General features: G+C 41.6%; 1 long non-coding RNA gene across 1 annotated transcript; it reads right to left on the reverse strand.

Moving 5' to 3' along the window:
• Window positions 1-6332: 6332 nt before the first annotated feature.
• LOC116040287 lies at window positions 6333-23943 on the reverse strand. The gene is made up of 3 exons (XR_004102631.1): window positions 23847-23943; window positions 15379-15382; window positions 6333-6342 (listed from the first exon to the last, which is right to left on the reverse strand). It is a non-coding gene; the product is annotated as an uncharacterized LOC116040287 (long non-coding RNA).
• Between the last annotated feature and the right edge of the window lie 385 nt (window positions 23944-24328).

The following is a 24328-nucleotide window of genomic DNA, read 5'->3' on the forward strand; positions in this document are numbered from 1 at the left end:
TTCAGGGCCAGTGCATGTTCCCGTTATGTTCACATTAAAGCAAAACAGATGGTGTTTTGAATCCAATGAATATCCAAAAGTCACAGGGCACACCTGTGACTAATAAAACATTAAAAGTATTCACTGGGAAAAGCACCATATAATGCAACAGGTCTACATTTCTATCTATTGAGATCTGTATCAGTGTAAACACTGGAATCTTTGCCTGCTCTATGATGGATTACTTCCTGACTGACAGTTGTATGCCTGTAAGAAGACAGCATTAGAAACAATCATTGTTATTGGATTCTTACAAATGTCAGGATTTGGTGTCAAAGTTACAAATCGTTGCTGTTGAGTTGCTTAAAGAGGAGGTCAAGGTGAAAGGCTGGGCCAACCAAAGACTCCAAAGACTACGATTTGCACTCCTACTTGTCCCAACATAAAACTTTTTTTTAAACCATTATGACAATCTTTCCCCTACTTACCCAAGCACTTTTTTTTCCTTAAACTTCACTGAACTTAATTTTAAGACTAGTGAAACTAGATGAACAGCGATGGTGGCTGGACTTCTGTGCGGGTCATGCCATGAAACCCCAATGCAGTGGTGGAAGTTGTTCTTTCACAACTCTTCAGTCGGGCACGGCATGTGGATTCCCTTCATGCTTTCTCAGATTGCATCGCAGGTGTCACACACTATTTGTGCCAAAGTTAAAACACTGAGGTGAAAACTGGCTACAACTATGGAAGAAATATGAAACAAGAATTATGAAAGAATCACTAGTTCTAAGAAATCCACAAAGATACAAAGATGGGTTTATTAATCCCATAATCCCCCAATACAGGAAGAACATATGTACTAATTCTTGGTGTAATTAATTAGAAAACTGTCAAAGTGGTTTTTATCTTTGTTTCATGTTACTAAAAGCCTTAAATGTATGCATTCATCTGGGATACATCATAAGTATAGGAATGAGTTGAACATTTTGCAGATGGCTCAGTGAGGATGATTGGGTTTCCTTAAATCCACAGAGTACATGTGATTTCAGTAGCACCCTTCAACCAGAGAGAAATGACCAGTTTTTTTATTGAATGACACATGCTGTACTCTCCAGGGATGTAAGCACACGTATGGTGATAAAAGATAGAAGTCCAGTTCTGGCCAATCACCAACCCAGTCTCACAGCAGTTCGTGAAATGGCCACGTAATTTAATCTATTGATTTGTGTACACGGACACATTTTACCCATTTCTTTTTTCGTGACGCTCAACGCGTTTTTAAAACTAATGTATTTCAATTGAAAGCATGTTTTGTGTTCACACCACATTTTTTTCTGTCACTGCAGCTCAGAAGCTGTATCGCTTTGCTATTCTTGGTATTTTTAGGAATATAACCGCTACATTTATCAAGAGTTATTCACGAGATGATAACGTGTAACCAATCTGCAGGGATTCTGCAGAAGTGACGTAGTAAAACGAGTCCGTGCAACCAAATCAATACATTGAATTATGTGACTATTTCACAAACTGCCATGAGACTGGGTTGCAAACACAGACGACAGCTGCCGCCTGCAGACACAACCCACACATCCAAGTTAGCAACTACATCCAGGCACAGAAAAGTACAAGCAGTGTCGTTTTCGAAAGGCCTTTTTTCAAATACCTTACCATAAAACACAATTAGAGACGTACTCATTTAAATTAATCCCACCATAAGGAATACCAGCAACAAACAGAAAACAGAGCTGGTCAGTTTTCAAACATACAATCAATACAACATTTATCGCTGTTATGCATACCTAAGGAGAAAAGGAATCATGACTTCTCTTCCAGGAAGTTCATCCAGAGCCATGGTGGGGGGTAAAAGGGGAGGAATTCTAATATGACATCTTGTATGGGCCTGCCTTCAAAAGCTAGTGTGTGACCCTCTTCACCTCCACGAGATCACCCACTGGCCTCTGTCAGAGCCAACCATGGTGATTTATGCAGCATCAAAATAATGTGAAGTGTGATGCCTCTGAGTGCCGGGGCTGGCCGCCGCCGCTGCTGCTGATGGCTGTAACAGATACCCCCCTTGGAAGTTTCTCCGGATCTCAGACAGGCCATTAGTGTTGTTTTGAACTCTTAGCCCAAACATACGGTGGCCAACAGGGGCAAACGCACTGCAACTTAATGAAACACACGCAAATAGACAAAACACAAGCAAATTAAGAAAACATCTTCATTAATTTGAGAAAACATGCGCTGCATTTAGCAAATGCGCTGCAAATACACACAACACAACCATATACACAAACCCGCTGCAAATACAGAAACAATGCAAAAAAAAAAGCACACAAAAAAAAAACCCGCTGCATCCAGATCCAAGTAAATTAAGAAAACATCTTCATTAATTTGACAACACATGCGTAGCATTTAGCAAACGCGCTGCAAATACACATCACACAACCATATACACAAACGCACTGCAAATACAGAAACGATGCAAAAAGAAAAGCACACAAACTCCGAAAAACAAATGCAAAAAAACCCCGCTGCACCCAGATTACACAACGGAAGTTCTACAGGCCTCTAGGGGGAGCTCTAAGTGGAACAGCTTGATTTTCGACCCCACTTGGAGAGAGCGCTCTGCCTTTTCATTACCACGAGTTTACAGACACGTCTCTGCTGATTGGGTATCACCTGTGTCCTGAGCCAATAAACTAGAGACACACCCACCAAACAAGAGAAAATATATCTCAAACATAGACTTAATATTTACAGTCTATGATCTCAAAGCAGTTGCACACCGTTCTGAGATTGAACGTGACCCGGCTCTCTCTCTGTCTGTCTGTCTGTCTGTCTGTCTGTCTGTCTGTCTGTCTGTCTGTCTGTCTGTCTCTCTGTCTCTCTCCACCCGTGGGGTCAAAAATCAAGCTGTTCCACTTAGAGCTCCCCCTAGAGGCCTGGAGAACTTCCGTTGTGTAATCTGGGTGCAGCGGGATTTTTTTGCATTTGTTTTCGGAGTTTGTGTGCTTTTCTTTTTGCATCGTTTCTGTATTTGCAGTGCGTTTGTGTATATGGTTGTGTGGTGTGTATTTGCAACGCGTTTGCTAAATGCTACGCATGTGTTGTCAAATTAATGAAGATGTTTTCTTAATTTGCTTGTGTTTTGTCTGTTTGCATGGGTTTCATTAAGTTGCAGTGCGTTTGCCCCTGTCGGCTACCGTACAAACATGTTAAATGATACAGGCTTTCAGAGACGTGGGCAGCTACAGTGAAGGTAGTGACAAGACATCCTTTTCCTGGATGCTCTGTCCTGCATGTCTGCACGAGCATAATCTTGACAGATGGTGAAAGGAACAATAGAGTTAGTGATGAACTGGTATGCCTATTTTGTCGGCCTGAGGCTGTTGCTGGTTTGTGGATATGTAAAATTCCCCAAAGCTTTCCTTTTCTGTGACTGTTTCACCCCACATCACTGTCCGGAAAAGTCATGGCACATTGACAACATACTTTGGCTGAGATAGTGTTCAGTTACAAGGTAACCTTGGTTCTCTGAGTGAAGAGACTATCTCTCCAGGGCAAGGCCGCTCGGATACCGTTCCAATCAATGTTAATCAATGAACCCACACACATCTGGGCCATGTAGTATGGAATATGTAACGCTGTGTAGAGATAGTTTCGATATGATAGAGAACTGAGACGTAGAAGAAAGTTGTAAGATACGATGGGTTTGATATTTAGGGTTGGGGAACCTTCTCTAAAACTGAGCTGCTAAAGCTACAAGCTGCTCTTCAATGGAAGTGGTTAAGCAAGAGCAACACTACACTTTTTTCCAAAGTAGCCAAAAGCTCATTATTTTGCAATGTAAAATATTTATTTAAATTATTTTTAGACTGTTGTATTAGACCGCTATTTTGTGGGGGAACGAAGAGCTTATAAATAGCTATGCTAAACACTATTTGCAATTGTAGCTCCATTGCATTTTTTGATGTTTCTGTCCACTTAGATGCAGAAGACATTCTTGAAAACTGTAACATTTTAACATCCTATAAAGTTGTAAAGGCTAACATATTAGCAAACATTTGCCTCACACTTATAATTGACACAACATTAGCATTCATTTGGAGTCATGTTTGTGTCCACCTGACGAGTCCAGTATTTACTTTCTGGCTCTTTTTTTTCTTTTGCGCCATTCGGTGCTGCACAGTCCTAACCAGCTAGTTGCTAACTTTGTCTGTCTGCTGTTTGGTGCAGCAGGTAGTATACTACAGGTTTATCACAGCTTTCTTGCTGTTACTGCTGCTGCTGCTGATGGAAAAAAAAGTGCCATATGGGGGCCATGAACCAAAGAATAAGTAGCTAAAACTCTACATAGAGCTGAGGGGAACTGAAGAGTTGGGGGATAATTGGATGTGGATTTGTCACTATGCCCACAGCTTTCATGTTCCATGTAGTCATTTAATCCATTCAAAATATTAATGGAGAATCTTTAAGTTATTTGTGTCAAAATATGTGATGCACAGCCTCCAGTCCCTGTTTACAGAGGACAAAAAGCGCTGTGGATCACACCCTTTCGTTTTTCCAAACCATGCAAAATTAATGAACAGCCCAGCAGAGATAACAGAGCTACATTTTTAATGCACCTTGTCACCAGTGGGGCTATACGGCAGCATTCTCCAGGGACATCGATTAGCAGGAGATGGAGTGACAGACGACACCCCCGGGGAGTGCAGGGGAAAAGGGAGTGTGCTGTTGCGGCTGTTGTCCACTGAACACACTCATCGATATGTCATTAAACAATGACAGCGCCTCAGGCTGTTTAATGAAGTGTTTGCAATGTGATTTGGTTCTTAATAGCAGAGGCATTAAAGAGTATCAGGTCCTCACTATAGCTCATGTATACTAAACAGCAACCCATGCCAAAGCCTTATAATGCACAATTACCAATACTGTCAGATAGGATGGGGAAGCTGGGGAAAGCACTGAGTTGGCAAAGCCAAATGCTACACAGAAAGAAAAAGAAGACACTCCATAACTGCTTCACCTTCCACTGATATGATATTAATTACATGCAGACAGTAGGTATTACTGTAGATGTATACCTGTTGGAAATAGAAAAAATAAGCAAAGCATTCCTCTGGTATTATGCTGGTCACACACAGCAGGACTTGACTTTGGGCCAACATTTCAAGGTCCACAAAAGGGCATAATGAACAATAGTATGTGTTCTGTAGAATGGGGGATGTATCAAGATAATGTTTGTGTTCCAGGAGCTAAAATATTAGTTTCTGGTGCAAGAACCAGACTCTACTGTGTGCACCAGGTGAGAGTAATGGGGAAAGCAAAACAAGAGTGGAATAAGGTGTTTCGTTTGAGATAAGGAACTGCTTAGCTGAAACTAAACGGGTGGATTTCTGTGCTGATGAATGCTGTGTGGTTTTAATGCGGCTTCATTAGTCTTTCTGCATGAGGCAAAGCAGCTGCATGGTCCAGGAGCATTACATTAATTTACTGGAAGGAAAAAAGGATGGAAAATACTCAAGAGATGAAGTGATAACAGGATCAGACTCATATTGGACTGGTGTATGATTGAATATTGGCTATAAGGCAGTTGTGTCTTCCTCTTCTGATGTAATAGAGGTGCCTCTAAGACCACAGCTACATACAAAGTCTGTCAAACTAATTTAATGCATCTCCATTTTTACGTGCTGAAAGAAAAGCCTTGCTCATGCCAATGTTTAGCAATGTTAAGATTTAATTAATTATGACTTACATTGCCTATTACAACATTTACTGCTGTATATTGACACACATGACATGATATAACCAACACATACTGCAACAGGTTAACAGACAATATGAATACCAGGACATCAGATGAACAGAGACCTGTGTTACGTCAACAAGGTGATGGAGGCTCCTGTAGCAGAGCTTGCAGTGTGGAGTTTACGTGGTTGCTATTTGTGCAAAGCACCAGGCTTTCTCAAGGCTTTTGTCCACTCTGTGTTTGTTTCATCCAACATGTATGTATTGTTGGGAATTATCAACATTGCTCTCTAGTGGCAATAAAGGGGCTCAAGATATGTTTGGTATCAATAAATGATAACATTTTAAGTCATTGATATCAGTGAAAACATTAAAGGGAAACTATGCCTATTTTCAAAATTCATACATGTTATTCTTGTGGTCTAAGATTCAATATAGTCCAGTTTATTACATTAACAACTCACTCCCAAATCGAAAAACTAGAGTGCTAAAACTGAAATTTGTGATGTAATCAAGTTTATAGATAGACACTGAGAGCACCGAGGGGAATGTACTGAGTATACGTTTCACAACCGACAACACTACAATAGAATAAAGAAAACAATTCATAGTCTATACTTATGGCAGTATTAACGATAAAGTTGACTTTGACTTTGATGATATATCACGTTATCTCCTTAATCTTTGTTGTCCAGTTAAGATGAGTCTTCTTGTTTGCAAAATACACATAAATAAATGCATAATCCTCAGGGTATGAATTCATAATAAATATTCCAGAAATTCTGTAATGTTGACAGGTACTGTATGTACTTGTTAGCTAGTTATCCAGAATTAACTTGAAGCTGCTATTTATGTCTTTCCTCATGTGTTTTCTTTCAATAGTCTGTCTCTTTTGAACATAACTCAGACCCGTGTTAGTAAAACATACATGCCAGTAGCCAAAACGGTTGCCAAATCAACCAGGACTGACATTTCAAAGGCTGTGGAAACGAAAGGTTTGTGTATTTAATTCTTTCCTGTGCTCATCCCACTGGTGATGTCACATACATATGTTCTCAAAACAGCATTTAAATCACAATCTAATGTTGTCAAAATCTGATCAAACTTCAACTGAATAGCAAACACGTCCTCATACCTAAACGACAGACCTAAATGTTTTAAACACGTAACCTTGGTGGCAGTTTAAATCACGTGACGGCTTTATTTAACGTTACGGTCGCAGTTTTAAACACATAGTTAACACTGTGAAATGGAACTAGTTACGTTTAGGCACCAAACACAGAGTTAGCCAAACATCAGGGTTTGGCCTAAAATGAGTCACGTAAAACTACTAGAATGAGGCGAAGGCCGACTGTGGCGTTGCCTCTCATCGGCCCTCGTCGCCTTTGTCTTGGCCAGAAATGAAGAAACTGGAACTCACCGCAGAGTCTACACCTGACGGCCAAGCACCACATACGTTCTGCGACAACAAACGTAAAAATGGGTCGGTATAAGCTGCTTGAACAATGGACCTATACATTGTTTTCTGGGTGAGTACGGTCTAAATAAACTAAACTAAATAATGCTATAGAACAGAATAAAAGTACATTGTCTACTTTTTGCGTGCAAAACGGCTTTGTTTTCTATTTCTTATTCAGTCATAGATATTTGATGTTTCAGAGAAATACTTTTTGAAGTCAAGTTTTAGGGGCTTTCAGGATAACAAGAGCATTAAATAGCGTAGCAGAGTCACTATAAGCTAGGGATGTCACGAGAACCGATACTTCGGTACCAACTTGGTAACAAAATTCTGAAAACGTGCCCGTACTCATTTTTCCAGTTACCAGGGGATGCAGTCCTTCCGGACCTGACGGGGGCAGTATATACGCCTAATGTTAAAAATGTTCTAGACTGCCGCTAAATGCTGAAAAACAACACCGACCAGCACAGAAAAACAGCGAATAGCCCCTCATCTACCTGTACGGCTTGACCGCATTCAGCTTCTGGCTTTACTGTAGACAGATTCATTCTAATCAAATTATGTGTTTATCTCTTACCAAATTTAAAAATGTATTACATTTAATTTGTAATGAAAGGGATTAGGTTTATATTAATAAACAATTTATTAAAAATAAATATGTTTTTTTTTTTTAATTATGGTTGTAGTAGTTTGTCCTTTTGAACCCTCCGCACCCCTAGTTCCCGGCCATGACTTCACCTGGAACTCCCAAACTGCACTTGAGTGTATTTCTCTCTGGCGTTGTCTATCACAACCTCACGTGTGCTCTGATAGCGCTTGTGTTAACGGACCTCTATAACATCAGTTAACTTTAACCAGCCCGGTTCTTCGTGAAAAACAACAACGGCAGAGAGAAACAGACATAACTAAACATACTTGCTGTCTGGGAGTTTCGGTACGGTACGCTGGCTGTGTGGTGCTGCCAGGCTTCAAAGCAATGGGCTGTGGGGGCCAGAAGACTGACGTTTTCGTTTTTGTAAATCACGCTCTCCTTGCCCCCTCCACTCCACACCATAACAGAAAGTTGAAACTAAAAGAAAACACTGAAAGAAGAGTGACATGACGCTGCCCCCCAATATTTAAATAAAGGAATTAATGTTTAATGTAAAGTATTATAATTTTTTTTCCCTTTTTTTTTTTTTACACACACGTAGTATCGACTTCAGTATCGAGTATCGTGTACTTTTGTTGGTATCGGTACAGAATACTAGATTTTTGGTATCGTGACATCCCTACTATAAGCTGTATATTAGTTTTATCAGCAGCAAATGTGAGTCTATGGGCAGACAGATTGTGAACACGCCACTTGGTGTATGATTAACTGGGGTTTAATTTCTCAGCACTGCATCAAGACACAGACGTAGTTCATCAAGTTTCTGTCGGAAGAAGCTGACAGCATAATTAACCACTTCCTTTAGCTCCACAAATAAACAATCATTACTCATGTTTGCATCTGGAAGTACATGTGGTGGCCAAAAATAGAATAAAGAAAAATAGCATTTCAAGAAGCTCTACAGAAATTAAACATGACTGTTCTCATGATATCAGATCTGCCTGAATCCATTTCGTCCATGTGTGGAAAAGCAGCCGGCTTGCTTTCACTCCAGCCACACAATCGTGCAATGGTTCCGCATTCTGCCAAGTTACACAAAAGCAAACACTAAGTAAGCAGACTGAGTCTGGGAAGCCTGCATTCAATTTGTCCTGCGATAACTGGACATGTTATCATTTGCAGTACAAGCTCACATTTCTTTATAAATCTCTTGTCTCTATTAGCAAACACCGACAAGCTGCTCGACTCTGGCTCTTCTACTGAATCCTGTGGTTTTATCTCATTGTCATAAATTACAATAAATAGGCAGTTGTGAAGAATGGAACACCTGCTGGTGTTTAACATGCACAGAATACAAACATAATACTGTATATGCAGTGACCATATACTGTAAATGTGCCCGCAGTGAACTCTGTAAAGATGATAGAGACATTCAGTTACAAGCCGTCAGCCTGTTGCTTGCATGACATTGTCCAGTTACTTACACGCTTATCACATGTACAGCAGTAATGTGAGTGTGCAGTGGCTGATATATTTAGTACAGTTCTGTGTGGTTTTATCAGATTTCTCTAAAACCAAAAAAATTACATTTCAGCAATGGGAAAATATGTAATATGAGTGTGACAGATGTTGGTTTAATGGCATTTGGTGTATTAGGTGCAGGGAATGACCAGCACCACAGAGCAAATATAGAAATGCAAATATATATTTATTGTAAAATATTTAATTAAATGTTGTTTAAGATTTTATATGAAATATGTCTGCATTAAAATGTCTAAAAACAACTATGCCCATGGTGTGTGTATATACATACATACATACTACCAGCTGAGATCAGTTGCATTGTTTTTTTTAATCAGGGCAGCAGTTTTCAGATTACATCATGTGCTTACATAATTGCAAAAGGGTTCTCGACTGTTGTAGAAAGAAGTGGCTGAAGAAACGCTTGAAATCCATGCTTTTTGGTCTAAACGTCATACCCAAATTAAAAGTGGTACAGCTCCCATATACTCTGACCCTCTGGGTGTGTCTGATATCATTGGAAAGGTGATTGATGTGGGTGTGTTTGTGTATTTGAGAAGTGTTGTATTTTGTAGTTTTTTGGCTTTTTTCTTTGCACTTTTCAAATGGAAATAAAAAAATGCACAGACATATCTGGAGAAAAAAAAATCATATAAAATCAATTTTTGAGTCTTTTGGCTTCTTTTTTCTGTAGTAAGCTGAGACATGTGGCTAATGCCCTGTGTTGTCTGTCAGCTGTCAGATGTGTTTACAGCAGTGTATTTTAATCATTTTACAGATGTATGACTTGGACGGATATAAAAAAACCTCCATTCTAGCTTCTGTAACTCTGTGTCAGTAAGGTCTAGAATCACTCTGACACTTGTAACAAAAACTTGAGTGTTTCCTTTCCAATGATACCAGGCACACCCCCGAGTTTCAGAGTATATGGGAGCTGTACCACTTTTAATTTGGGTATGACATTTAGACCAAAAAGCATGGATTTTAATGTTGTTGTTAATGTTTTTTGATGATGGACAACAAAACGAAAAAAAAAAAAAAAACATGCAAGAATCCCATGGATATAGAGCCACTGGGCCAGGCATGGCAAAACACTTATTTATGTACTTCAATATTCAATGGAAAATAATCTTAAAATGAAATACCACAACATGGTGTCATCATAAAACACAAAGCTCTCAAGTCAGGTAGCAGAGTTCACTTCACAGCGAACACAAAATACTTTCACCCAGGAAACAGTACTCGTTAGTTCCTCGGGAGTGTTTTAATCAAACCACCATCTTTTTCCTAAACTTAACGCGTCGTTTTGGTTCCTAAACTGTCATCGCCGCATGACGCTCACTTTTTATGGCTTAACTCCACTACCATGGCCCCTGAAAGCACCGTCATCTGGCGGTGCCTGTAGCTCGCTCAGTCACCTGTTGGCGGCTAAACAACTGCCGCTGGTAGCCGGCGTCCTGGAGCTCTGTAGCCGCTAAATACAACCAGCAACTGCTGCTCAGATTTTATCTTTCAATGGCACTATAGACTGTTGACTTTACAGGGTTAGGGTTAGTTTAAAATACTTCTACTTTAGGTATATTATATATGGTCTATTGTTGAAGTAGCATTGATCACCTTGAGGGGGGGATTCATTTTGTCCAACAAGTCAATCAAAAGTGGTTTTTTTTTTTTTCGTTGTTTCAAATATTTTAATAGAGTTATAAAAAACCTTTTATCTTCCAAATTGTGATTGCTACACCATCACAGTTCATCACTGCACGCTGTAGTCTGTTCACATTTTCCATTGCTCAGCGCTACGTCACGTTTCGTTGCTTTAATTGTTGGTTGGTCAATTGCGTCCAGAGGCATTTTGGTCTAAGCCTGTTGATAAAGCCCCTTGGTGTAGTTTTTATAATTTAAAGATAGATGTTAGTGGTATCAATCACACTCTGCTAGAAAACGAATAAGTGTATTTCCCAAAATGTCTAACTATTCCTTTACATTTGCATTGGAATATATAAATACTTTTGATGCTACAATTTCACCAGGCATTCTCATGCTATTTATTTAGGCCTACTCTATGTACAGAGACCTTTAGTTAAATAAAGTGGATATCTTCATCCTGGCCATGGCCTGTTGGTTTACGGCCAGTGTTCGGTCCCGGCAACAAACCTTATCCATGCAGACACAAGAAACTATGCCTCTGCCACAGCTCAGCAAGGGAACACTGTCCAGGGCAAGATTTATTTTGTATTAAAAACATATACAATATAAAGCCTCCATTTCATCCAGTACATCTGTTGCTGTTTTCTGGTGCTTTTAACTACCACAAATTCCTCTTAAAAACCACATTTCTGGTTTGAGCTGAGAGGGTTCGCCTTCAATCTGCAGCTATCAGTAAAAGATTTTGTAGAGAACCGTTTATTTGGTAAGTGGCTTATGCTGAGATTTAAACCGCCTTCTTTCCTCTCACCCTTCCTTGGAGTTAGATGTGACCAAATGCTCATCAACCACCACATTCATACCCTTCATGTCCTTTGACAAATAGCATTAATCACATTGAAAAAGGTCTCATTTGTAAATTTGGAGCATATGGGTGATTGATTATAATGATAGCTAAATTGCAAAGCTAAAGTTGCTCCACTTCATTGCAATCCTCCATATGCAATGAATGAGTTGCCATGTAAACTTTGTGCCAAATATAACTTCCTTAGAGGTTGCCCACAAGAAAATAAAACACTCTTTTAGAAATTGTTTCCAACTCATGAGCCTTTGAAATAAAGAAAATGGATACAGTGTGGAGTATGGCAATAACATTTGGTGAATGCATTCAAGCTGCTGTTTTTCCATTAACAACTCCTAAGAAAAGAGCAGAAGTTTGGGGGATTCAGTCCAGGTCACTGACTCTGCGTGCATTGTCTGCATAACACTCTCTGATTGTTCAACTTCTGGGTTGTTTTCTCAGCCTGACCACTAATGCCTGCCTTCATTTTTTATAAGACTAATGGACTCCTACACTGCCTCTTCCCTTCGTCAATATTACCTTCCATGCTTCCTGCCTTATTTATAGGCATGTGTTGCCTCCGGTAATGTCCATTGTCTTTTCTGGAGAAGCACGCAAACAGCATAACGTGAACGTCAGCTGCAGGCCAATTACCCCCTTCTTCTCCAAGCCCTGATTCAGAACATTTTCCCATCTACCAGTCACAGCCGCACAATTCTTGGCTCTTCCTGACAAAACACCCACAAGTAACCTAAATGTCACAGGCCTGGCTTTCCATCATGGTTGACCATGAAAACACATTTAAGACTTTTAAACTGAACTCAGCGGGGCTTTTAGAACACATGAACTAGATTGGGTGCAGTATTTTTATCCATAGATCACTGCTGCTCATGGTTCAGTGGTTTCACGGTTGTTTTTTGCAGTTTTATGAAGAACAATGTATTGAGTATTTTTCAATCCAATTAATATTTAGCAGCAAATGTACAATACTTTTATTTACTTCTAGTTTCGATTATTTTCCTTTGCTCATTTTGTTGACTTCATTTCCTCTTTTAAGTTTTGTATGAAATGCCTTGCCTATTTTCGAACCCAAACCCAGCAGAGATGTTAATGTTAATGCAGCTTCAACCATCCTTGAATATTTCCTTGGACATTATCTGTCTTTGTTGCTGCCATCTTTGTCATTGACTGTTTGATATGTGTTTGTCTCTTCTTCTTCCAGGACCTGCGAGGGCACAGACTGTCTCCTGCCTTTTAGGGCCCATCCTTGGGCTTCCTTTTTCCTGGTTTTATACCCTTCTTCTCCTCCTCATCAAGCATTCTGTCGGCATCCACACCTGCCCTTGCCCTCCCTTGTTCCTTTAACCCTTCTAGCTCAGGTTCAGCGGCTATAAAGGAGGCGCACTTCACCAGGGCCCGCTATCGATCCGTATCACACAGGACACGCCGCTCTCTTTGCTCAGCAGCAGAAGCGTTTGTGTTCGGCTGCAAGGTCGTCAAAGCAAAACTGTCAAGGAGGGAATGTGAGGGAATAGTGTATGTAATTGTTACATGCAGCTATCTAAGCCTGAATGTGTGTGCATTTGTACACGTGCACGTTTTAGTAAGTTTGCATAGTAATGAGAAAAAAAACATGACATAAATATCCACATGCTCTGAGAACCAGAGAGTCAACAACCATGTTTGAATATTGGAGCCAATTCTCAGGACCTTAATCCCAAAAGTGTTAGGTCTGTCACAGGATGGACTCAAATGTATGACTTAACAGGCACTTCAATTTACAATATGTATTGTACAAAGTACAATTAAAGCAACAGTGTCCAAATTGTCAAACAAGAAACCGGTATAGTTCAAAGGGACTAGGCTGAGGTATCAAAATCATTAGATGAAGGCAGAGTGAAAAACAGGCAAGGGTCTTAACTACAAGAAACACAAGGAAGGAATACTACAACACTGAGGTACAAAACGATCTGGCAACTAAGGCTAGTGAGAGGGGGGTATATATACTAAGGGAGGGGGGAGACTATTAGACACAGACGAAACACATTAGTGCGGGGCCAGTAATCACACAGGTGGGAAAGCAGACAAAGACCAAAAGTAAAGGGACCTAAAACGAGACAGTGACTTTCAGGAAGGGACAAATATTGACAAGAAAATTAAAACATTACCAAATTCCACAAATTGCTTTTGTAATATAATTTGCAATATGTGTGCCATAATACATCCTTGAAAAGTTTTCCAGCGGGCGATACAGCAAGAGATAAATGAAGGCACAGATCAGAGGATACAGCTTTGTCCTATTGTTGACTGCTATAATGCCACTTGCTGCTATGTTGGTAACAGTTTTTTTTAATTTGTTTAACAAAATTCAAACATTCAATTTACAACATGAACACATACCCTCCCTTCCTGAACCCCACCCAAACTCGTCATCACCACATATGCCGTAGGCCTTGGTTGTGAACTTCACATAAGAAATACATAGTGGTGATGACTAAACACAGCTAGCCCCCAAAACTCACAAAACAGTTAATGTGCATAAGAACCTGAACTATGCACATTCCTACTCCCAACTGAAATCCAACGGTCCGTTATTCGTACGCGATCCAACCATTCTGCCTGCCGACACCAAAAACTTGTCAGTCCAAACCAATGTCCAAATAAGTGTCCTATATTACCATGGGCGTAAATCTCGTCGTTTGCACATTTTCACAAATAATCACCGGGACCGAAAGGATATACCTCCCGTCTCATGCCCTCCCGGCTGCCGGCTGGTGCAGTCTGCGGCCCGAGTTTCGGCTTTTCAAAATAAAAGCTTGCGTCTGGTCAGCTATGTTTTTGTACGATGTTTTGGATGTTTTTGAACTAAGCAGTATGGCAATCATGCTAATGAATAAAATATTTTTTTCAGCAGATGTCTTAGTTACAACACGATTGAGCTAGGAAAGCAGTTTTGTGTTTATATGTGCGAGTGGGATTTATTCAGTTTGGGTAATCCCACGGTCTCTAAAGCTACAGGTCTGGCTGACTAAACAGGGAGGGATCCATCTGCTAGCGATAGGGGCCGAGGCTGAGAGAGCTACATGGAGCTACATGGATAAATATGCACCAAACAAGCCACTTTGAAATTTTGCTTTACTCATGAATACAAAAGTTGGGTGACCCTTCCCCGTAGACTAAAAAAAATTGGATGACCCTCCCCTCAACAAAGAATAAAAAGACATGACCCTCCCCTATTTTCCTCCAGTGGTCCAATCCATAAATACCGAACGGTCCCTTAATACTATCATTAGTGTAGCATGGAGACTGTACCATTACCCTTCTTTTCAGTGGTTCTCTCGATTCAATGAAAAAGCTGACTAAATTGACCAAAATATTCTTCTTTAAAACCATTTATTTATTTTTAAGTTTACAATCAAGCCACAAAAATACCTTAAACATAATGACTTATTTTGAAAATGTGTCCCCATATAAAAGAAATACAATGATTTTGTACACTTGTTAAATTAGCTGATCATTATGTAAATGAGCGAGCCACTGGTAAAGCTCATCTGCTCACCCTGACAGCCACACACCTCCAAAAATATGAACTAAGCTAAACACACTTACCTGAGGCTCTACACCTGACTGTCCCTGGTCTCCCTGAGACTCTACACCTGACTGTCCCTGATCTCCCTGAGGCTCTACACCTGACTGTCCCTGGTCTCCCTGAGGCTCTACACCTGACTGTCCCTGATCTCCCTGAGGCTCTACACCTGACTGTCCCTGGTCTCCCTGAGACTCTACACCTGACTGTCTCTGGTCTCCCTGAGACTCTCCACCTGACTGTCTCTGGTCTCCCTGAGACTCTACACCTGACTGTCCCTGGTCTCCCTGAGACTCTACACCTGACTGTCTCTGGTCTCCCTGAGACTCTCCACCTGACTGTCTCTGGTCTCCCTGAGACTCTACACCTGACTGTCTCTGGTCTCCCTGAGACTCTCCACCTGACTGTCTCTGGTCTCCCTGAGACTCTACACCTGACTGTCCCTGGTCTCCCTGAGACTCTACACCTGACTGTCTCTGGTCTCCCTGAGACTCTCCACCTGACTGTCTCTGGTCTCCCTGAGACTCTGCACCTGACTGTCCCTGGTCTCCCTGAGTTTCTACACCTGACTGTCCCTGGTCTCCCTGAGACTCTACACCTGACTGTCCCTGGTCTCCCTGAGGCTCTACACCTGACTGTCTCTGGTCTCCCTGAGGCTCTACACCTAACTGTCCCTGGTCTCCCTAAGGCTCTACACCTGACTGTCCCTGGTCTCCCTGAGACTCTACACCTGACTGTCCCTGGTCTCCCTGAGGCTCTACACCTGACTGTCTCTGGTCTCCCTGAGACTTTACACCTGACTGTCCCTGGTCTCCCTGAGGCTCTACACCTGACTGTCCCTGGTCTCCCTGAGGCTCTACACCTGACTGTCCCTGGTCTCCCTGAGACTCTACACCTGACTGTTCCTGGTCTCCCTGAGACTCTACACCTGACTGTCCCTGGTCTCCCTGAGACTCTACAACTGACTGTCCCTGGTCTCCCTGAGATTCTACACCTGACTGTCCCTGGTCTCCCTGTTCCTCTGTTCTTGTCTCCTTTGCCAGGTAAGGATTACATGAGCTAGCTAGCTGTTTCTGCAACTTCGGCCTGTACAAGGCAGGATTAGCCGGGAGACTTCTTCTAAACGAGGGCACACTTCCAACTTTGTGTGGAATACCTGCAGAACAGGGGCATGTAAGCAGTTCTATACAATTTATTTTGTCGATTAGGGTGAATTTGTGTGTGTTGTAGCAGTGTTTTGCCATTGAGAACGAGCTAGCATGCTAACAGTTTGCCCCCTAGCCCCCTCGTCTCAGCTAGTGACGTAGAAAGCCGTGCAGATTTTGACCAGCTCACCCGGAGACTGAAGGCAGGACACATTCAGAAACCTGTATCTCACTCAAAACAGCATGGTTGGGTTTTTCCCAAAGTTTGTATGCGTGTGGAAGCACCAGAGACACAAAATAACACCCCATATCCCAGAAAAAGTGTTTTTTTCATAATATGGGCACTTTAACATCATATTGGGCAAATCACCACTGTAGATCTTCAATATTAACCCTAATATCAGTCCACATAGGCTACATAACGTTAGGCTTATCGCCGTGTTAACGTTAGTTGTAGTGGGTGCATTTCTATCCAACAAGCTATTAAACAAGCTAGCTAACGTTACATTATATTACATTAACATAGCAAACTTTTTTGTCATGACTGATTTATTAATTACTCCGCATCATTTCTATTTGAGAAAAGAACAACTTCATCTGATGTAAATGTGAAAAAAATAGCCTTGAACAGTAACGAAACTACCTACCAGTATGTTCTCTCATTCTCTCCCGTGGTCCGCCGGACTTGGTGTGTGTAAAGCAGGCAGTGGACCAAACCACTGTGAGGCAAGGGAGGGGGGACTAAAAATGTTTCCAAACTTAAAAAGCATCTTTTGGGGTTTGTATGGTTTTACTACTTACACAGATATTTTAAGTATACATAATTGTGTTATTCACAATACACAGCATGGTTTTTAATGATATTTCTAGGGGGGGACAACCCTTAGATTCCCAACCCAGAGGTTGGGTGGTATATAGTGCCAACCAGCATCATAGTGTCTATGAAGACCATGGCATTCAAATGTCTTAACTCCGGCTTTGGTGTTGATCTTCAGGTTAGTGGGGCACAGCATTCTAAATCTCACCTCTCGCTCATGCAGTTTTTTTTTCATTTTTCTATTTGTCATGCTTCATCTGTGTGGCTCCGGGGTAGTCGGGAATAGCATTATGTAATTATTTTCCCAAGTCAGCTTGCCCATGTTTCTCGCCATACGCAGCATCAAGTCCCTGTCCGAGGCTCTTTAAAACTTCTCCAGTATGGATCTGGGTCTGCCTGCTGACCCGGGGTCCTGGCAGGCGAGTCTATGAGCATGTTCATTCTCGCACTTTCCCTCTATCTCCAGCAAATCCCCCCATCAGCTGCTCTAAAATACTTTACTGCATCTCCTCCTTCTTTGGGAATACTAACAAAACGAACATTATTGTGTCTCAAACAATTCTCCATGTCCTCTATTGTCTCCCAGAGCAGTTCTCCTTTCCTTGCTAGCTGGTGGATTAGCTTGCCACTCTCTCTCGGCTGTTTCAAGGTATTCCACCCGGTTTGCGACCTCATCTATTCTGGTGATTAAGGTGAGAGTTTTGTCTCCACCGAAGCGGTAGTGGGGCGAATTTCTGCCAGGCCTTCCATGTCACCAGAGATCTTCATTTGTGCTGTAGTAGTCTTGCATTACCAGGCCTATCTCTACAGTGCTGTGGAATAAGGCCTGGCTCCTCCACACATAACATATTAAATGAAGTTAACTGTTGACACAATACAGTAATGTGAGCTATATACGTAAATTAGCTGGATCCATGGTTAAACCTCATTGGCTCTTACCAGTGTATCTTCATGTGAACTTCGTCCACAGTAATCTCACCAAAACGTCCTAGAGAGTAAATGCTATAAACATATTCTTTGTAAGTGTTTACAGTCATTCCCCGAAAGAACCAAGCAGGCCTACCTTATTGCACAATCCACATTTTCTTCAAAACTTGCCATTTTCAGCGTCTAGCTTGCTAGCTCAAAGTTTGTTGTTTCCCGAGGAGAACGGAGTTAGACAATGGCAACGGCGATTATCCTGGAAATGTCGTTAATCCAGACTTGTGCTGCATAGATGTTACCGATGTCTACCATTATGTTGTGAGGCTAATGCTTGCTTACTCCAAGTTCACATCCACCATCTTGGTCTTTATGGCATCAGGTCGGTGTGAGGGCAGATGTTTTTTAATATTCCCACAGGCCGATGGCTTCTTGCCTTTCAACATTCTTGGCTTCCGCAATGTTTCTCCTCCAAGCTGAGCACAAATCTCCCTGGTTACGTGTCTTTAATAGGATAAATGTAGCTAAGTAATTCAAAGCTCGCTTTTTAGCAACCACCTCCATTCAAACCTCTACCCTCGTTCTTGTTCTCAACCCTTGCATGTTATTTTTGTACACATTTTAACTTTGTCTTTAGCTTCATTCCCTAAAGGATACATCAGTGTGTTTACTCTGTATTACTGCCACTGTCTTAAAGGACAATTCCGGCGCAAAATGAACCTAGGAGTTAATAACACATGTGTACCCAGTCGATAGATGCTGATCATTCCTCACTGTAGTGGTTCCGGGCGCTATTTTTTTTCTTCCTTTCGGTTTTCGTTAGTCAAAGTTTTTTTTTAAACTCAGTAATGGATGGGATTTGTAATGTAGCGAAATACAATACTTCACTCAAAACTTAATCAAGTACATTTTAAACGTTTTTAATGATTTTAAAAACTACTTGAAAAATACAAAATACACAACAAAGCTACTCAATACAGTAACGTCAGTAAATGTATTTCGTTACTTTCCACCTCTGTCGACTAGGTACACGTGTTATTAACTCCTAGGTTGATTTTGCGCCGGAATTGTCCTTTAATATCCCATGTCTTTAAAATAAAACTCCAGTGGACATTTCATATTTAATAAAAAAGTAATGCAGATAACTTTTCAGCTATAAGTCAAGATTGCACTATAAACTAAATTCCAATGCTTTCCATTGTCACATAATTCTCTCATAGTGGAGCAATGAAATCGTCACATTGTGTACACTAAACTTAATCTATTTTTTAGAGTTTGTACTTATTTGAACATTTGCAAGACTGTGGCAACCAAACAATGAGTGTGATCACTGTAAAAGTTCCATGAACTCTGGTTCACCTTATAATGCTTTGTCTGTACAACGTTCAGTGCTATACAAAGACATGGTGATTGAGGACTATGAGGATGAATTACCATCAATAGCAGCTGATGCAAAATAAACCATTTTTATGCAACCAAGTAATCCCTTAAAGAAAACTATAAACCACAGTGCTAATTTCCAAACTCACGTTAACTAAACATATTGATGTTTCATGCCTTTTTTGTTGTCCTCATAGTCACACCACACTTTGAAAGCCAAGAAAAATAGCCAGACACCTATAAATCCCAAACATCACAGTGCCTGCAGCTTTTGAGGACATACCAATGTTGCACTTCCTGTAACATGTGCTAAATCATATCTTCTTCTCTTGAGTCTGGGAGAAGTAATGACAGGGTTCCACCCAAGGTGAAGGACATACTAATTCACTCTGCCACAGCATTGTTTTGATGTGGAGATGGCGGCAGGCAGAGGTGAGTGATGGAGCTGTCCGACAGGAATGAGAGGAGGCCGGGCCCTCTGTCACAGCAGGACAGACAGATGGGGCATCATGGGAAACATGCCGGAGATCATAAAAGACTCTACAGGACATAATGAGAGACTTTGGGGTGGGGGGAAAAACTCCCAGGAAGGCATCATTTATTGGCTGTTCAAAAACAACTCCTGGTGAGTGAGCGATTATCCCTCTGCTCCTGATCTCTCTATCTGTTGCTCCATTCGTGGGTTCTTGAAAGACTTGCACTCACAAAGACCTTCGGACTACCAGTAAGTAAAACAGAGTCCTTTTTGTCTTTTATTTGGGTAAGTGACATCTTTACGAGGTTGCATCACAGACGGATGGTCCACCGCGGCACATCCATCAGCGGCAGTGCAAAGGGGGATTGAGTTTCCAGACTCTCCCAGCGTGTCTTGCTCTCTATCTGTAACACCCCTTTATGAGTCACCTTGTCAAAGTCTCTGAAGCCAGACAACCCTATTTTACTGTATGGACATGTCTTTGTTTTCCACACTCACTGAAGGGAAAGATTTTCAAGGTCCAAGGTGGAAAAAAAATATAATACCTTTGAAAGAAAAGCTTCTCGGGCACTCAAAGTCAGCAGAAAACAGAAGCAAAACAAGAGTGTATTTCTTAACCACAAAGTCAGAATCTGAGGCCTAGAATGTGACTTGCATGGCCTCTTATCTTAAATACACTTTTGGCATTTTCATATTAACGTCCGGCATTTATCAAGATTAACTCCCACTCTGTGCAGAGTCCTGCAGAGAAGCTTAACTTCTCCTCCCAGTTCTGATTCCCATCTGGCTGGCCGGCTCTAAACGATACACCTTTTCAAAGCTCGCCTGAAGAATTCTCTGGTGCTCTGACTTACAGTGTTGGGGACTCGCTGTCACATATTGATGTGATCATTATCAAATTAAGCCCACCTCTTGTGATATATTAAAATGCCATTGGAATTTGGTAGCATCCTAAGATCAGCAGGAGCCACAGGGCACTGCTCACCCCTCCTGAACCCCTATCACTCTCCCTTCCATCTGCCTTTCACATTACAGAAGACTGGAAAGGTCATCCGTGAAATGCTCGCTGTGAGATTATTCATCTCGCCGTTTCCTGTCATCCACAATTGTGAATTGACATTACTCATTTACATCAGTGCTGAATATACTGGTGAATATGTTGAAAATGTTGCACCCCAAACAAACTCAGCATTTCTGTTTTAAATTCCAGTAACAAGCATCAAGCACAACAACCTTAGTGTCAGAGTTGTCAGGAGGTAACCTCACACCTCGTCTACATTGGCAGCGCAGCCAAAGCATCACGACCAGCAACAGTAGCACATTCTGTCCTCTATAAAGCATATTAGCTTTCATCTTTAGCACTTCTGTCAACTCAGCAGCGTTACAGCCCAATACACAATCAATGTTGTTACGTGTGTTAGTCCAAAGATTTAAAGCCTAACAAGATGCTTCAGGTGTTATATAAAGCACAAGCCATTACGCTCCATGTGGAGACCTGCATGCCATCCCATCTGTGGGTGTCTGCGCACTGTCCACAACATTTTTGTGTACATGCTCATGCGAGTCATGGGCTTGTCCGTGCAGGAGTTGTCATTGCTCTGAAACACTGTAGTGGGCGCTGTGGACACAGCAAGCACAAGAGCAGGCCACTTTAGACGAAGAAAGCTGGAAAAGCCCTTCGGACCAAAGTGCTGTTGGATGGGTAAATAGATTAAGGCAGGGGCGGCTTGGCCATCTGGCAATTCTGGCAAATGCCAGAGGGGCCAGACCATTTTTTTAAATGTGGGCTGGTCAGATTTGTTTTTTAATATACAAAAAAATTCTCTTTACAGGCCGACAGCGCATAGGACGGGTTTTTATCACTTGCGTAATTTCACTTTGGTTATAATAATAATAATAGTAATAAATATTAAGCATTTAGCCAGTCGGCAACGGCCGGCCTGGTCACGAGATGGGCTGACCGACCCATCCAGAGGTACTAAAATCGGGACATTCAATAAAAATCAAGCACATCACCTTCAAACGGGATCTCCGTTTGCAGGGTTCAGGCTGTACCGGACCCTCCCGATGATCATGCTGCTCTGGGGGACGCTCGATGGTGTTTTTAGCCTCCAACGGCGCCTTCCAGGCAGCTAACCCTAACCTTAACCCTAAACATAACCATTGCCGCGCTGCCTGGGAGGAGAAGTTGGGGGCAAAAAACACCAAAGACCCTGGGGGACCGGCTGTGCAGTGAGAAGCCGCTGCTGACGGGCACACACAGAGCTCATATATATATATATATATTGCTCGTATACAAACGGCATAAACAGGCAGTATGTGTAAATTTGTTATAAACGTGTTCTCTTTAAAAAGTAGTAAGCATTGTAGTTATTCTTTTTGCAAGACAGTAGCTATGTTTCCATCCACACGTTTTTATCCGAATTAAGTGATATCGAATGAAAAATGCCTTATGGAAACAGTAAAATTCGATTGAATTTCATGAATATCGACTCAAAGGAAATACGTTCGGTCTCATCGGATTTTATCTTGCTCGATATACTGCTTATGCGGTAAACGCTGATGGAAACGTTATTTGCCGAATAAATAATGAATTGCGATTAAGTTTTAGGTCATTTTATGGTTGCAACCCGCCACAAAACGAAGAAGAAGAAGTTTAAGTTAATTTCCGCCCAGTATTTCCACTCTGCACACATGGCGGGTGTCAACAAAGACAGATGGAAGTGGACGAACAAGGAGACGCACTACCGGGAGTGCCGACACAAATGTCCCTTATGATGCAACGATCGTCTACCACAGCCTGTAGTACGATTGATGGCCAGCCCTTTCTATTGACTAAATCCCTGTAGCCTCCAGCAGGGGGTCTAATCGGGACGTGAGTCCCGTCTATTGCGCCATACACCTGTGGCACAAGGTGCGCTCTGGAGTTACGCAGCAAGATATCATGCGCCTCATCCACTCCAGGTAGGTATATATACCTTCGCATCATCCTCGTTCGTATGGCATTGCACACGGCGTAAACACACCAGTGCACGGTGGTTTTGCTGACTCCAAACGTTTTGCCTACCACTCTGTACTCTGCTCATGGAGCCAGTTTGTAGAGCGCAATGGTGATACGCTTCTCGGTTGTAACCGGAGGGCGATAGCTTGCGACATCTGGGGAAAGGGACCGGCCAAAAAAATTACACAACAGGTCAAATGTTGTCTTGGTCATCTGAAAATGCTCCAACCAAAGGGTTTCCGTGAAGTGTCTCTGAACCACGATCTCCCAGAACTGTTTGGAGCGCTGTCGTTCCCACACCACAGGCCGCCTCCGTTGTCGTCGGGCATTTACGTGCATCTGCATCTGCATCATCATAGCAATGTGTTGATAGCGTTGTTGTTTTCTTATTATAGCTTGATATGTCGCTATCAGCTGGCACATAAGCACTATTACAACTTGTGCAATATTGATTATTTGTTGGTAGATGGCGTGATCCATTTTGTCTGGCAAAACTTTGTTCGCAAATGTTTGCTTGAATGTTGTTGATTCAGTGCGAAAATGAATGGAAACACCTTAAGATGTCTACAATCAATTCGATATACCACTTTGATCGCAAAACAGCATGTGACGTCATTATGCACAGGTTTTTATTCGCTTTAAAGCCGTTGGATGGAAACACACTTTCACCAGCTTTATTCGCATGAGTTTTTTTACCGAACTTTAGATAATTCGATTGACAATTGGATGGAAACGCAGCTAGTGTGCAGGAGTTTCTTTGCAACTTCTGACCTTCTCGTCCCCCTCTGATGCACCTGTCTCACATCATAGATGTGCAAAGTTTTTTCTGTTCTAAAACCCACTCCTTTTCCATTTATTTAAAAAAAAACTTTCTCTTCACTAAAATTTTACCTATATGTATTTTCGCGTACCTTCAAGCTGAACAACAAAAGGGACTTTCCGTGTGAAACCACACAGTATCCCCTGCCAGAGTAATTACAGCCAAAGTGGGCACTCTTCCTCCAAGTGCAATGCATTAGCTCCCCAATAAATGATTCATAAATATGCAACCCACTGGCCCCTGTGATTACAGTACAATGAAGAAAAAGGGAAAAGTGGACATAGAGAAGCACAACTCTCCAGCTTTTCCCTCTGTGTTTTTCGGCCAAATGGAGTAAGATGGACATGTTTAGCTCTCTGTCTTGACAGGTGGGATACAGGGCTGAACTCAGGCCTG

Source organism: Sander lucioperca, chromosome 19 (assembly GCF_008315115.2).
Source record: "Sander lucioperca isolate FBNREF2018 chromosome 19, SLUC_FBN_1.2, whole genome shotgun sequence".
Classification (NCBI taxonomy): Eukaryota; Metazoa; Chordata; class Actinopteri; order Perciformes; family Percidae; genus Sander; species Sander lucioperca.